Consider the following 13920-nt stretch of genomic DNA (forward strand, 5'->3'; position numbering starts at 1 on the left):
ATCGATTTATAAATGTACCTATATATATATATATATGTGTGTGTCTGTGTGTGCCTGTTGGGGGCGCAGTCAATTTGTTTAACCGGTCGTCTGATCCTTTGCCCATAAGCCGTTAACTGCTGAAAACATTTCGTTTCATAAATTACTCACTTAATTGCCCATTTGCACTTAATTTCTCCTCCGTCTTCATCTTCTCCCTCTCGTTCTTTCGCTCTCTCTCGTCCTCTCTCTCTCGAGACTTTTGTTAATTAAGCTGCCAATCTTGCAATGCGCATACGCAGCGTGGGCCCAACTGAACAACTTGGCAACTGGGCAGACAGAGACTGAGCAAGGCAACTCTCTGCCGGATATCGTCTGGATATCGACGGCTTGGCCTTCGCAGCGCATCGTTCTCAATATTAACTCAAACTACTTAAGCTTATAATTGAAATAATGTTCAATTAATGGACAACTATTAAAGCGGGCAATGGGCATATTAGTAAAGAGCCAGCGCACCTGACAGCCCATTGTGAAACATATTGAGCGTGGTCTTTTCTTTTGGTAAAGCAATTTTTTAAATATATTACAAAATATTATAATGAGCAAAAAATATTAAAAATAAAGATAGTAGGTTATTTTAAAATGCAGAAGTAATTTATTTAATATATGTATAAGTCCAAGCCTGCCCATTACTTTTGGTTGAACTCGGATAGTTCGATTGTTCTGTGAGTTTGTGACATATATAGAAAGCAAAATGAGAGTAAAGAGTGCCCTTACTCAAAGTGATTCCATTGATTATTCACTTAGTCGACTATATCAGCTATGGCTATAATATATTCTCTATTGTTTTCACTATTTCTTGTTCTTTAACTACATCACTGATGTTAGTAAATTTTACAAGCAAAGAAATCTTTTTATTGCCATTAAAAAAAAAAAAAAAAAAAAAAAAAAAAAAACCTCTAGAATTAATTTTCAAAGTGATTTCATTGCAATGTACAAAGAATTCATGATGAGATATATGCTAACAAGCATACTCTTCATTACTTCCTCACCTTATCATTATTATTACATCTTTAGGATATGCTCAATTGCAATTGATTCTAAGCAACTGATAACTGAAGGCTTCAATAGCAGCAACTGTTCTTAGTTATATTGTTAATATTTAAATTCTACAATTGTGAACACTAGCAAAGAGGCCAAACAATCATTAAATCTTTCTCTCAAAGGCAACCATTAGCAGCAGCTACAATGGCAGATCGCTTACAAGTCTCCAGGGCGAGAACTATGCCAATAATCCGTCTTCGTAGACTCCGCCGTTTGGGGCAGTTTTATTCCAAGGGCGCAGCCCACATGCAAATAGGCCTGTAATTATATTCAAATTAGCGGTACCTGCCCACCCAATTGCCATGGCGTGCCACAAAGAAGAAAAGAAGAAGAAGAAGACCTTGCACCCAGATTCAGAGAGAGAGAGAGAGAGAGAGAGGGAGGGCCGATGCCCCAGCCGTGGCTCGTCTTGTGGCGGCTGTGGCAGCATTTCAAAAGCTTCGACTGACCGCTAATTAGGAAATGATTTACTACGCGGGCATTTGCTTTATGCCACACACACACACAAGCACACACACACACACAGGCGAAGGAGTATAAGTGCCCGTAACCACCCAAAAAGACCGAAAAGGCCAAAACAAACCGCGGGAGACATGTTGGCCACCATGCAAAAAAGGCGGCCAAAAAGGCAACAGCAATAACAGCAACAACTACAACAACAACAACTACAACAACAGCAGCAAACAACCAACAATTTTCAGGCATAAAACATTTTGTTGTTTCTTTTGCTTTCTGTGATAAGGCAAAAGGCAGCAGCCGCAGCTCCAGAGTGAGCCACAACCTCCGCCTGCGCCTCCGCCTCGGCCGCATCATCAACATCATTATGAAGATGATCATCATTAGCTGCGTGTGTGGTGTGATCAGTGGCCAGTTGGCTGCTCCTGCATGCTGTTAACTCTACTAGCCACACAGAACACCGAGCACAGCAAACAGCAAACAGAAAACAGAAAAAAAAAACCAAAAACAAGCAAAACCAAAAATTATTAATTATAGTCACGAAAGGAAATAAAGATTTCATTTCAACAGAATGCAAAAGGCCCGCACAAGCCGACTACAGCAAAAAGCAACAACAACAGCAAAAAGCAACAACAACAGCTTGCTGTAGCGCTGCAGCATTTCTCACAGTGCAGCCAAGGGCCGCGGGGCCTAAAAGGATTATAAAAAAGTTGTCGAAACAAGCCATTGGCGAACAGCAAACAACAACAACAACAACAGCACAACATTATTAAGAAATTAAGTAATTTCTTTTTTATTTATGCTCCACGAGTTTTACTTTAGATTATCTCGCTTGGCCTACCCATGCCCAAGTCCCAGGTCCCAGGTCCCGGGTCCCGGGTCCCGGGTCCACATAAAAGGTTAGCTCCCTTTCGACTGCAGCTGTGATCATTTCATACCAGCTGCTGCTGCTCCTACACCGTGTATATAGGTATATATACATATATATATGTTTATATATATATGTGAAATTTATTAACGATTTTTTTATGTCTCGTTTCGGCTTTTTGGGATTTTTTTTTTCTCAATTTGTGTTTTTTCATTTATATTTCTTAAACTCGCGCGGCATAGTCAAGAAGGTGTGCGCATAGACACTTTGGGTGTTGGCCAGCTAAATGAAGAAGAAGAAGAAAAAAGACAAAAGTAAAAACGCAGCTAACAGCGTTTCGGTTTTATCGCCTTCACTTTTGTTTTTGTTCTTTTTTTATGTTTTTTGTCAGTCCTCATATTTGATGAAATAATTTTTGCCAATTGGGTTTCCAATGAAAGATCTGCGCCGCCTAAGTGGAGCTAATTTGTTTGCTGCGAAAATATTTGAGACGCGCTAATAAGACGCATAAATTTCAGTCTCTCTCTCTCTCCCTCGCTCTGGCTCTCTGTGTGTGGTTGATGGGCTGATTAGCAATTTGTGGTCAGGATGTAGACCACACACACGCACACTCACACATACACACATCAATTTGCTGTTGAAAGCTAAATAGGTTTGAGTCAACAAGCACAAAAGACTTAAGCCACAAACTTGAATTTGATTTTGATTTTGATTGAAACAAAGCGTTTAGGGCACTTCAATTTTAAGTGTGTAATTCGATAAGCCTGAGAAGCACAGAATACCGTTGTTGATTAGCATAAGAACAGTAAGACATTAAAGCTTAACTCAAATCTTTAATCTCATCATTTTGAGAGCCAAAAATCATAAAGTAAATTTCATTGGGCCTGGACATAAAGAGCTCTACGATCTTTTGAATTACTAAGACGATTTGCTTCTGAGGCGTATTTACATAAATGAAAATCGAGTAGAAGGGCGCTGGGAGGGTTGATTATTGGTTCCAATAATTTAGTTCTAATTCGGAGAATACTATTAGATCATATATGAACATATTTTGTACTTAGGAGTTGCTCCCAAATACTTTTTAATAATATCATATATCAATCATGTTTCCATGTTTTATCGTCATAGATCTGCTCCCCTTAAAATATGGAAATATTTTGTACTTGAGCATTTGGTTGGATGAGTTTGAGATATAGCTATAAATATAGCCGTATACTATTGATCTAATAATTGAATAATATTACTGCTCATTCATATTAGAATATATGTTTATATATATGGGTATATTTCATGCGTCGGAGATCATTTGGAGTAAATACCAAGTACTGAAATTTTAAATCTTAAGATTTACTTCCATTACATTTATAAAAAAAAAAAAAAACATTAATTTTTAAATTTCTTGTTCATTGACTTCAGTAAATAAAATCTCATTTTTGTTATTAAAAAAAGTTGTAATTAAAATTCAAAAGGCTTTGGAATAAGTTTAAAGACTGAAAGAATGAATGCCTTGACATGTATTCCGCCTACAGTGAAGTTGATCGCAAGCGCAAATAAAATCACTCCATATATGAGCAAATACTTGAGCTGATTCGCTTAAAGAGCGATCTTAAGCGAAATTCGCCTCAATATGGATCACTTGATCGACTCTTGAGGCATATATGCACATATATAGAGAGCGAACTGACAGCCATTACGAATCATTAAAAATGCATATGAAAGCTCATTTTCGTCTTGCGTACGAGTATAACACATTTATGGCCTTTTCGGGCCTGTCATGTGGCCAAGATGCAGACATTTTTATTTGTTATTTGTTGGGCACGCAATGCCCAATGAAAGCTGGGCACAAGCCCCGACTACCCTGCCATTATTATGATGATGAATGATCATTATATGATCTGCCCGCTGTGCTGAGCTGTGTGCGATCACTTCATCTTCATCTTCAGCTTCAGACTCAGGTTCAGCTCATCCTGTAAACTGTTGGCTGTTGGCTGTTGCCTCTGTTGGCTTTACCAATTTGTATTCAGCCACAAAACTCACAACTGCCAACTGAGATCTCAGTTTCTGCCGTGATCTGTGATCTGCGATCTGCGAGTCTCGAGATCTCTGAGATCACGGCGATCGCCACACGCTTCGCTACTTTTTGGCACGCCGCGGCGCAAATGTCAAAAAGCTGACAGCGTCGCACCATGAATAGATCACATTGTTGTTTCCAGCTATACGGCGAAAGAAAAATAAACGATCTGAAGCAGAAGAAGAAGCAGAAAAAACACACATCTATAGATTATATAAACAAGTGAAGAAACTGTCGAAAAGGGCAACAAAGCCAATATACACCAGCCGAGACATTGAACTACTTCAAGTTTTCTTCAAGTGTACTTCACTTCGAGCTCCTTAGTCAGCAATCGTGCCGATATGGTAAATAAACAGTCAGTCAGTAAGAATATTTAATATGCCTATAAAAACTAAATGAAAAGAAGCTCCAATTTAAATACAAATCAGTTAAGCATATTTTATATATTAAAAAAAAAAAGATTTGAATTTTTAAAAATAATCTATATAATAATTTAAGCCTTAGTTCGGTCAAGCAGAAAAACACAGAAAAATAGAAAGAAATAAATAATACAAATAAAAAATTCTCCCTAAGAATATTTGTTTATTATTAAGTTAACATTATAGAACTTGAACTAGTAAAATTATTTTTAGCACACAAAAACTTCCATGCTCACTTATAGTTTCCAAATAAATCATTTTACAAAATATACCTTGATTTCTATTAATATCATTAAATCAAATATATACTCAGAAGAGTCAGCTTTATATAATCTGAGACCACTGTAAACTGAGAATGTATTCAGTTACATTTTTAAGCTTATGGGTAACTTTATGCTCTTGTGTCTCTATCTGTAGCTCTATCATCCATTCTTGCTCTCTTTCTAATAGTGCCTCTCTCACGAGATCTGCATTTTTCATGTTCTCTCTCGTCTATATTTTTAACACTCTTACTCTCTCTCTTTCACCTATGTTCGCACTATCTCTGCCTCTAGTTCATGCTCTCGCTATCTCTCTTTCGCCCCTTTTCTTGCCACTCCCTTTTGCACTCGTCCAGAAAGTGTCATTCGGCATCATTCTTTGTTTCTCTCTCTCTCTCTCTCTCTCTTTCTCTCCCTCTCTTTCTCTCTCTGTCTCTCTCTCGCTCAATTCTATTTCTTTCTTGTTCACTAGCTCACTCTAGAATGTACTTAAACATTTTACAGCTTTGCGAGCTCTACGATCAGCTCAGAGTAAAGTAAATATATTTCCTTTCAATAAAAAATTTCTCGAATATAATCTACTTATTGCCATCCAGTCTAGTGAAACTATTAAGCAATTTTGAAGACTCAATCTGACAGCTTCAATTGTTACAAAATCTTTGACTGTTCAATATTGTTTTTTTTTTCTGTTTTTTTAACCGACTTCAATACTCGCTTGAGCACAATAGTTAAGGCAGATAAATATTGTTGGATATTTTTTCTGTAAGCAGAAATCCAGTGTAAAGAGCTGATGAAATATGAATGCTGCTCAGAAGTTCAGTGTGAGTTCAGTTAGTCAGTCAATCCGTCAGCCAGTCACTCAGTCAATCAGTCAATCAGGCAGGCAGCCAGTCAAGTTGGGGGCTAATCCGCAATCAACGCGAATGCGGCGATTTCTAATTTGCTAAAGGTGCGCCTCAACAACAGACAACAACAGCAGCAACAACAATAACAACAACAACTAATAAATAATAATAATGAAATTATTTATGCTTCAATCAGGCAGCTCGAGCCCGCAGTCAGTCACAGACAGCGTGTCGCTCCCAGCCCTTGAGCAATTGTTGTTGTGCTCCGACCCCCCTGCTCCCCCCTCACACTACTCTGAGCCTCTAAGCCGCTTCGCTCCCCTTTCAGCCCCCGCTCTCTGCTCTCTGCCTCATTTTCAAATAATTAATAACAATAATTTGCCGCACGATAAGAATTGAATTGAATTCCATTAAAGGCGCAAAACGTATTGAGCCGTGTTCAGGGGCCGCTAAGGGTAAAGTGGGCGTGGCAGCAGCAAATGAACAACACACGATGTCTGCCAACAACAAGCAACAGCTTGTGTGTTTATCTAGATTAAGCCCTCGCGGCCAAAAAAAAAAAAAAAAAAAAAACAGAACAGAAAACAAAAAATTACACAAAAAACATACAAAAATACAGTTCATTATTGAAATCATTGTTGTTGTTTTTTTTTTTTTTAGGTTTTTTTGGCTGCTGTTCGTGTAGCATTCGCAGCTAGACATTTTGGCATTTCATGAGAGTCTCATTGTCAGTCGAGCCACAGCTCGAGTCGATAGCCCAGACACGGAGATTCAAGTCTTCAGACTCGAACACGCTCTGAAGACTCACAAGACTCACAAGAAGACTCTGGGCTGTGGCTCTGGCTCTGGCTTTTGTCATGGCAGACATGTTGGCAACGCCAAATGTTTTTCTGTGTTCTGCCTCGAGCACAAAAAAAAAAGAAAAAAAAAAAAGAATAAATAAAAAGATGTACACGAGGTACGATCGAAGAGCTATTGTCTTTATATACCCACACACATATATATTTATATATTTATATATACTTATATCTGAGTTTCTATAAAAATGTTGATGATCAGCGATAAAGCGCGCTCTGTGTGGGGCAATTATGAGGCCAGCAGACAGACAGACGAAAAGACGGACAGACAGAGAGACAGACAGGCAGCTCTTGTTGTCTTGCATTCGTCTATTAATTTTGGTTATTATTAAATTGCCGCGATTTATCAATAATTATAAAGATTGTCTTAAACGAACTTAAGCTTCGAGCGCGTAATTACAATTTATTTGCTGATAATATACAAAGCTAACAAGCGAATAACAAGATTTCTAGAAATATTTAACAACTATTTGGTATGGCAAATAATAGCAACTGAAGAAATTTTATATACAAAGAAATGTGGATAAGGAATTCAGATAATATTTGTATTCTTATTATTATTTTTAAAAAATATGTTTGTCATGGTGCAAACAATTTAACCATAATTTAGACAATAAAAAACTGTTTGAGGTTAAAAGAAAATTTTATTTACATTTTTTGTATGATTAAATTTTAGAACTATGTACAAAAATTTGTCATCTTTAAAGCAATGAAAATTTTATGCTGTTAAGCAGCTTATTATTAGATCCAATTTATTTTGTCTCTTGAGTCTTTTATGAAAATTGTGGGATATGTATATGAAATAAGTGAAATTCTCATAAAAAAAAGAAACATGAAAAATTTTCTATAAAATAACATATCAAATAAGCGAAAAATTAATAAAAATAACAAAATTAATTAATTAATAAAAATAAAAAATAAATTTATAAAAATTAAATACTACAATAAACAACATTTTTATATAATTGAAAGCTATTCTAAATTTAAATATTAAAATGTTTTTTAAGGCTTATCGACATTATTAATTTACATAAATTTGGGTTGAGGGTAAGAACTTGTAGGACCTAGAAAAAAGTACCTGAAATCAAATCATCCAAATTATAGTCTATAATTGTTGTTGTTTATTAATGTTGCATATAAACATAGTAGTATTTAATCATAGTAATACAATACAATATCTCTATTACAAATCATAAGCCTCATGTCAAAGTCTGTCAATCTCTAAGGAATCTATTAGCAGTCAAGCGAAATATGATCCTCCACATTAATCTTCTTCTTAAAACTTTACAAGTAGCTCTGCCTTAAGAATATTTCTGTTTCAGAACAATCTTCATTTTAGCCCAAACGAACTCATTCGAGTACTTTTCAAGCCGCCCACTAGACTAGTTTTCTTAGCAAGTCTCGGCTGCGCGGGTGTAGCACTCATACAGATATCTATATCTCTATATACATATGCATGTACTTCCACATATCTATGTATATTTATGTATATATTTTTATTCTTTTGTAACTCTCCTTGGCCAGCCCCAGTTTTGCAGCAGCCTTGGCAGCCCCTATGGCTATTCGAGTCGCAGTCGCTGTCGATGTCTGAATCGAAGTCTTGGCTGTTTCTGCAGTTGCATTTGCTGTCGGGGTGGTCCAATTGTACTTGGACTTGAACGATTGGCTGGAGAAGTCGGCTGCGGTTGCTCACGAATTGCATTAAAATTGCAATTTCAGGCAGCGCGCAAAGTTCATGTCAGACATTATGTTTGGGTAGCCCAGGCAAAGAATTGTAGGAGGTACACGTCGGGTATTCACTGTAGCTCTGCTGCTTGCTGAGCTTCTTCTTCTTCTTCCTGCTGCTGTTGACTGTTGTGGCTGCCGCGTTGGCTGGTCCAGCGAGAACGGCCATTTTGGCCATTTGCCGTGGCAGACAAAAGGCACGACGATTTCAACGCTTTGTCGTGTTCTTTGTGCCAACTGTCTGTCCGCATGTCCGTCCGTTTGTCTGTCCGCTTTTGCCTGTTCCTCTTGGCTCACACGAGCACAAGTACAAGAGTTCTTGAGCTTGGACTTGAGGCTGGAGCTGGAGCTGGAGCTGGAGCTGGACCTGAAGCTGGAGTTGTTGAATGTTTCGACTTGCACTGCGGCCGAAAGTAATTTATTTCTTTATTGTTTTACGAATTTACAATGCAACTGGGGAACAAGGTGACTGCCAACTTCCCAACTGCCCAACTGGCAACGCAGCCATAACAATCACGCCGCAGTTCGTGTTGTTGTTGTGGTTGTGGTTGTTGTTGTAGTTGTTGCGTGTTGCATTTGGGGTGACCACCTTGACTGCACACACACACACACACACACACAGAGAGTGACAGAGCGAGAGAGAGAGAGAGAGGGAGAGCGCCTCTGGCTAACATCGGCGGCTCATCAGTGTCAATGCTTGGGCAACAGGCGAGTCCGAGTCGGAGTCCGAGTTCGAGCTCGAGTCGGTTGTCCATTGCTGGCTCGCCTACTCCTGCCTTGGTGTGTGGTACGCATGCGCCCAGCAGCGCCCCAAGGAATGCGTTGCACGAAATGCAAAATGTCAGCAGCGGCTGCAGCGTCGTCGGCGTCGAGCCAATCGACTAAGCGAAACTCAAGTCGGAGGACTTCAGCTGCGACTCGCAGCGCTACTCGCCTTAACATTCCGTTCGTTCGATTGGAATTTCCTTTGTTTTCTGTGAGAAATTTCAAGCCAACACATAAATTGTCGTAGGCGCAAGCGGCTGCAGCTAAACACCAGCTACACCAGCTCTTAACTCTCCCCCAGATCCTCTCAGTTGTGCAGCCCAGCTGAACGAACAGTGCTGAACAACGCTCAAAGCTCGCTGCAAAAACACTGTGCGACAAAAGAATCGGAATTGACATAAATATATATCAGCACAAAAATTAAAATATAAATATTGAAAATCCAATAGACCGATGTAAAAAATTGAAAACTAATGATAAATCAATTTTAGATAGTAAAATTTAATTTCAATAAAATAATTAAATTGATTTAAAATTTTATTAAATATTTAATAGTTTTCTGGATATTTAATACCAATTAATTAAGTATAAGCGAAGTAAAAAATACATATTTACATATTTAACAATATTAAAGTAAGTAAATGCTAAATATATACATAAAAAAAAATAAAATAAATAAAACAAAATTAAATTAAATAGAATTAATAATTATGACAACAAAAAATTCAAAAATAGCATTTTATAAAATAGAAATGGTCAGAATTAAAAATATGTTTACAAGAATTAGTTGAAGATGCAATATTAATATCAAACAAATTCAAGTTGAATTTTCTGTAATATTACAATTAAAAACAAATAATTAAAAAAATTACTCAATATGAATTTTATTTTATTCTTCGCAATAATATTTAAATAAATAAATAAAAAAGATTAAATAGGAATTTAATTTAACGTTTAATATTTTACTTTTAGTTTCTACATATAATTAAATTTAAAATATATAAAACAAATTTTTTAACCTTGATTAGCTATGTTAAGAACATTGAGTACAATGTTAAGTGACTGAATATACATACATGAATTTCACAGTATAAGTATAATATATTAAGTAGCTGTTAATGCCCTTAAGAACTCATGCTAACAGTGACAAGTGCTTATTAAACTTTGTTGTGCAGTGAAACGCAATTGTTATTGCTGCGGCGGCCGCTGTAGTTGTTGTTGTTGTTGTTGCTGCTGTTTGTCAATGCTTGTGGCAATCGGGTGTGCCAGGCCAAGGAGATCTGTGGAACGGTAGATGGGCAGATGTGTAGATCGCCGGATCGGTGGATCGGTGGCGATCATCAGTGGTGGCATTTAGACAATTAAAATACTTCAAGTGCTTGTCTTTCGCTCAACGTCACATTTTGTTTATTTATGTGCATTGATTTGCCTGGTAGCTTATAAATTTTCGCTGGCCAAACAATGAGCAGTCGTTGCTGTAGCTGTTGTTGTTGTTGCTGTTATGCGGCCAGTTCGCTGCCTAAGTCTTTCGTTTGTGTTTGCATTGCTTTATTTGCGAATCGCCTGCACAGAATCGCACTCGCAATTCGCAGTTCGATTTCGCATACGCCTGAGCTATTTTTAGCGCCCAACCACTTACACAATTCGTTTACATATTAAATACGAACAGCAACAACAGCAACAACAACAACTGCAAATCAATGAACGTCAATTGTTTATTCAACTCAATCAAAATTCCTAGGAAAAATTCCAAAGTTGTATCATTTACAAAGCAGCTCCAAGCACTTGGCTCGATCATTCAATAAATTGGCACTGTCAGCCACTTCGCATCGACCCTTCCATCCAGCCTCGTATTAGTCAACCCCCAGCCCGCCGTTCCCAGCCCCGCCCTCCTCGCCTCTATCGACAATAAATGACAACATTTGAGACTTAACTGGCTGTCAAATGCACTTGCAGTATAATTTTTCAATTAGCAAATGATAAATCAAACTAACACCAAGTCCAGTCGCAGCCCAGTCAACCTCTGTGTCAATTTTCAATTTTCAATTTCAATTTCCAGTCTCTGGTTTAATTAATTGCAGCATTACGAGACTCAGGGGTAGCCAACGCTCTTAGCTACTGCTTACCAAGTTGCATTCATAATTTGAATATTGGGATTAGAATACCCTGGAAAATAATTGGTAATTAAATTTATTTCAGAGATAATATTGATTATTCTAATTATTAAATTCCTAATATATCATATAGTTATATCATATATTTTATTTATTTTTTTAATATTACAAAAAAAATATCCATTCTAATCGCTTAAGATCCTCTAATAAATTAAATCAACAAAGCAAAAGTTTGTTGAACATGAATTTCTCCAAACGAACCTTTAGATATTCCAGATATTTGTAATGTTATTTTATTGATATCTCTGCAGATCTCTGCATCAATAGTGATTTGCACTTTTAGTTGCAGCTATTTGTTATATAATAAACTAGATCAATAAACGAATATTAGTTCTATTTATTCTCTTACAAAGAAATATTTAAATATTTATCGTATCTATAAATATTCATAAGAGCTCTAATCAGATTGTACTCTATCTGTAAGCTATTGCGATTAACTGCGATTCAACGACCCCATTTGCAGGAAATGAGAGACAAAACCCCCCAGGAGAGCCCTTCAATCAGCATTAAATGCGATTATCAATTAATCGACAAATAGACAAATCTCAATTGCAAACGATCTGAATCGACTTTAGTTTCGCTGCAAATGCTGATTAATTGCTTTGTTTGTGTTTTTGTTTTCATTTGGATTTTGATTTGAATTCTGATTTTTTATTTTATTAAAAGAATTTGCATTGAGTGCAGCTTGCTTCCGTTTCGTGTTCGACAAAGACTTAGGCAGCGAACGGGCTGCAGCATCAGCTGCTTCATTAGGCGGCGCAGCTTATATGCTAATACCCTGGCCGGATCCTGTGGGGTCCAGCTGGTTAGCCATGCACCCAGCTAGCTGCGCCGCCCAGCTGTCAGGCTACCTGTTTAAGTGGCATTTGCACAGCACCTGTTGGGGCAGCCACGCTCCGCCTGTTAGACACTAATCCGAGGCATTTAGTTACGCTTTAATAAGATTTACCTTTTTATAGATTTTTTCCAGCAGCAACTGCAACAGCAGCGCCTGCTGAGAGGCAGTCTCTGGCGAAAGCAATGCTCGCGAGTTTCGCAGCTGCAGACAAGGCGACGCGACTTTTGCTTCATGCCACAAACTGGTGGCAGCATCACTCATTCGCATCTAACTGAATGTGCGTACTGTTAATAAAAATTCCATATCTAATGGATACTCAAACTCGGAGTCCAATTGTCATAGTCATAGTCATAGTCATAGTCATAGTGATTGTCATTGTCATTGTCATTGTCATTGTCATTGTCATTGTCATTGTCATTGTCATTGTCATTGTCATTGTCATTGTCATTGTCATTGTCATTGTCATTGTCATTGCTTCTTCAGTTAGATGCTAAGTCCAAACATAATCGAAAAGCTTTTCACACATATTTTCCATGCAAATCTTTTAGCTTTTACAATCTTCTTTCACTTTAATCATACGTTATAAACTAATATATTGATGCATCATAGTAGAGTGTGCAGTTAAGTCAACAACTTTCTCATTTCTCTCTGGAATTTCAAGAATGCAGTGAAAGAGAGTTGTGGGTATTAAGTTCTGTCGTCGTTAGATTGGCAAATACCAATGAAATGCCTGTGGCTAGCTTGCAGAATGTTTCTAGCGACGAGTGCTGAACTAATTAATGCGCAGCTCGAGGCATGCCTAGGGCTTCCACATACCACTTACCACTTACCACATGTCCCATGCTCCATGCCCTATTCCCCATTGAGGAGCAGCAAATTACACGAATTGCTTTTCGTAAAACAGTTGTTGAAACGAGACAAAGGCCAAAAAGCTGCAACTGCGCGAGGGGGGCAGAGTCAGAAGAGGCGAAGCGCCTGCACTCAAGCTGTGCTCCACTCCAACAATGATTCGCCAAGATCCAGATCTTCACATTCATATCCACATCTATCCGCAGTCAGATGCGCAGCAATTCATTCATATTTGTATTTACTTAACCTGCCGATGATGATGATGTTGCCTGGAGATGCCTTGATGACTTGCAACTCGCGCAGCACAGCAAGAGTTTTTTTTTTCACATATATTATTATTATTATTCCCTTCTTCTTCAGCTTTCTGTTAATGTGTGTGTGTGTGTGTATGAGTATGAAAGGCCAAGTCTCATATTTTATGGGACGCCCGTTGCAGTGTAAATGGAGTTTCGACAGCCTAATTGGAGATCAACGCAGTATAATTGTGTGGCGGCCAGGTTTGCGGCTTCATTTTCAGCCGCTGCCCGAGAACAGGTGAATGAATTTGTGACAGCAGCACAAAGGCAAATGATGTATTGATAGCATCTGTTTGGGAGCACAAGCAGAAGCAGAAGCTGCAGCAGAAGCAGAAGCAGCCACCAGTCAGCAAAACCATCAGCCGAAACAGCGGCAGGACGTCTGCAACAACTTTTGACAGACATTTTCTGGTT

Source organism: Drosophila arizonae, chromosome 3 (genome assembly GCF_054131065.1).
Source record: "Drosophila arizonae isolate 15081-1271.41 chromosome 3, UAZ_ARI_1.0, whole genome shotgun sequence".
Classification (NCBI taxonomy): Eukaryota; Metazoa; Arthropoda; class Insecta; order Diptera; family Drosophilidae; genus Drosophila; species Drosophila arizonae.